Raw genomic sequence first — 3,282 nt, 5'->3', positions numbered from 1 at the left:
GCTCAGTTTGACAGGTGAAATTTTAAATTGCATTTTTAGTTTGTATTTTTGATATATAAATACTTATTTTTCTTTTAAAACATTATCTTTCTTTGTGACCTGATATAACACGTGCTCACTTTTCTGTTCAGGTGTTCACCTGTTTCCTGTTGGTGTGCATCCACTCTTTATTCATTTTTATTTTATTTTTTATATATTCTCACTCTATCACCCAAGCTGAGTGTAGTGGCGCAATCTCGGCTCACTGCAACCTCCATCTCCTAGGTTCAAGCGATTCTTGTTCCTCAGTCTCCCAAGTTGCTGGGATTACAGGTGTGTGCCACAACACTTGGCTAATTTTTGTATTTGCAGTAGAGATGGGGTTTCACCATGTTGGCCACGCTAGTCTCAAACTCCTGACCTCAGGTAATCCACCCATCTCAGCCTCCCAAAGTGCTGGTATTACAGGCAGGAGCCACCTTGCCCAGCCCCAATCTTTACTAATTAACGATAATAAACCTTAGTCCATCACTGACAGCAAAATGTTCACATTATGTTTGCTTCTTTCATTGAGCAACATTGGAACTGTCATTCATTTTAGTATAAGCCTGTGGAGGACATAGCTTGGATGTTCACTTTTAATACAGATAATTTAGGGGTAGCTTAAATTTTTCTTGGTTAATTTTGTACATATTTGTTCATGTTTATTCAGTGTGATCATCAAGATTCTTTGAGACCCCCGTTTTTTTTTTGTTTTTTTTTTGTTTGTTTTTTTTGGGTTTTTTTTGAGACGGGGTTTCGCTCTTGTTACCCAGGCTGGAGTGCAATGGCGTGATGTTGGCTCACTGCTACCTCCGCCTCCTGGGTTCAGGCAATTCTCCTGCCTCAGCCTCCTGAGTAGCTGGGATTACAGGCACGTGCCACCATGCCCAGCTAATGTTTTGTATTTTTAGTAGAGACGGGGTTTCACCATGTTGACCAGGATGGTCTCGATCTCTTGACCTCATGATCCACCCACCTCGGCCTCCCGAAGTGCTGGGATTACAAGCTTGAGCCACTGTGCCCCACCCAAGGCCCCCGTTTAAAACAGTAATATGTATATTCTTGGAACGTCTCAGGTAACGGATTACAGCATAGCATATGTGTAGCACATCAGATCTTTGCAGCTATTGCATAATTTGTTGTATTCACTGATTAAAAGTAACAACGACTTGGAGTACTTTATATGGTTCTTTTTATGGATAGATGTTTCTTTTGTCTTTCAGAAATGTCACGGGTTTGAATTAAAATATTTTATGCCACCTGTTGCTGGAACCTAAATCATATTTTGTAAGAAAGAAGGATGAAGAGGGAGATATTTATGGCGAGTGTTCAACCTTCTTAATTGTGTTCATGGCAGAGTTCAGGGATCAGTCATAAAATCATACCTGTCTTCAGTCTGGTGTAACGTTAAAAATTTTTTAATCCAGCTATTTATTTTTGGAGGTTATTATTTTAGAGCTTTCTTTGAAAATGTGTTATTTATTAATTGAAACATCTTGTTTGAAATAATGTGCAGCATGAAAGAGAAATCATAGGCCGTCATTTGAGTGGCAATTGATCCTTGAAACTCTACTTTGTCCATGTTTTTTGAGCACTCCTTCCCTTGGGACGCTGTTTTTGTTAAGTTGGGTGTTAGCCTGAAAGGCTAATGGTGAGGAGATTGTGTGTTCCTTTATTGGGGCCTAAGCTTGCCACATGGCACATTTTGTAGATTGCCATAGGCTCCTACTGGAGAATAAATGGTCATGGCCCACCGTAGCAGAACTGCCCACCCTGGGCCTTGTGGTCAGGCCCCACCCATTTAGCCAGGATTATTGCCCTGCATTGACTCCAGATCATGGGCTTCAGGAAGCCCCTGGAGGACTGATGTGGAGGAAGGATGGTAGGTCACTCTGTCAAAGTGCATATCCTTGAGTGACTTAGTTGTTGTTGTTGTTTGAGATGGAGTTTTGCTTTCATTGCCCAGGCTGGAGTGCAATGGCGCGATCTCAGCTCACTGCAACTCCACTCCTGGGTTCAAGTGATTCTCCTGCCTCAGGCTCTCAAAGAGCTGGCGCTACAAGCAGGAACCACCACACCCAGCTAATTTTGTATTTTCAGTAGAGGCAGGGTTTCACCATGTTGCCCAGGCTGATCTCAAACCCCTGACCCCAGGTGATCCACCCACCTTGGCCTCCCAAAGTGCTGAGATTACAAGTACGAGCCACCACACCCGGCCGAGTGACTTCATTTTTGTTCAAATGGAAATTTAAATTTTCTAAGAGGAAAAAAATTACACAGAAGATAAGTTATTATAGTGTATTGCTATCATTAAATTTATCTAAGGAAATAAATAGACTACATAAACAGAGACTGTCTCTCCCTCCGAAGGGGACAGGTTGGTGGTCAGGTTGGTGGTGTTCTCAGGAGAGGGCCATGCAGACAACTTGCCTCTGAGGCCCCCAGGCCTAAGGTCCCCCATCCTCCCAGGGAGGCTGTTTGCCCTTGCTCTGGAGGAATGATTTGTCTATCAGGACAAACATGGCTTGTAGCAGAGCAGGAGACTGCATGGGGCAGAGTATTCTGAGTGGATCTACATGGCTTGGCTTAATTCTCAGCTCTGCCACTTGTCCAGGCTGTGACCCTAGGCAAATACTTCTCCTGAGCCTCAGTTTATGCTATAAAATGAGGGTGAGCACTTTGGGAGGCCAAGGCAGGCAGATCACTTGAACCCAGGAGACTGAGACCAGCCTGGGCAACATGGGGAAACTCCATCTCTACAAAAACTACAAAATTACCAGGCGCAGTGTCACCCAGTTACTCCGGAGGCTGAGGTGGGAGGATCGCTTGAGCCTAGGAGGCAGAGGTTACAGTGAGTTGAGATCCCACCACTGCACTCCAGCCTAGGTGACAGAGCCAGACCCTGATTCAAAAAAAAAAAGAAAAGAAAAGAAAAAAGAAGAGTGCCAGGCATACCCTCCTCACAGGAAAGTGAGGGGTAAAGGAGGTAATGCCGCAGATGCTTGTCCCTGTCTCTGGCTAAATTTGGACAGATTCAAAAGAGGAAAATACAAAGCTTGGAAGAAATTAGGAGCTCAGAACAGGGCTGATCAGAACTCTGGGAGAGGCTGGGCAGGTGGTTCATGCCTGTAATGCCAGCACTTTGGGAGGCTGAGGCAGGCGGATTGCCTGAGGTTGTGAGTATGAGACCAGCCTGACCAAGATGAAGAAACCCCATCTCTAGTAAAAATACAAAATTAGCTGGGTGTGGTGATGCATGCC

The sequence above is a fragment of the Sapajus apella genome, unplaced genomic scaffold (genome assembly GCF_009761245.1).
Source record: "Sapajus apella isolate SASKATOON/1434 unplaced genomic scaffold, GSC_monkey_1.0 scaffold344, whole genome shotgun sequence".
NCBI lineage: Eukaryota > Metazoa > Chordata > Mammalia > Primates > Cebidae > Sapajus > Sapajus apella.
The sequence above is the reverse complement of the archived record's forward strand: the minus strand, read 5'-3'. Positions refer to the sequence as shown.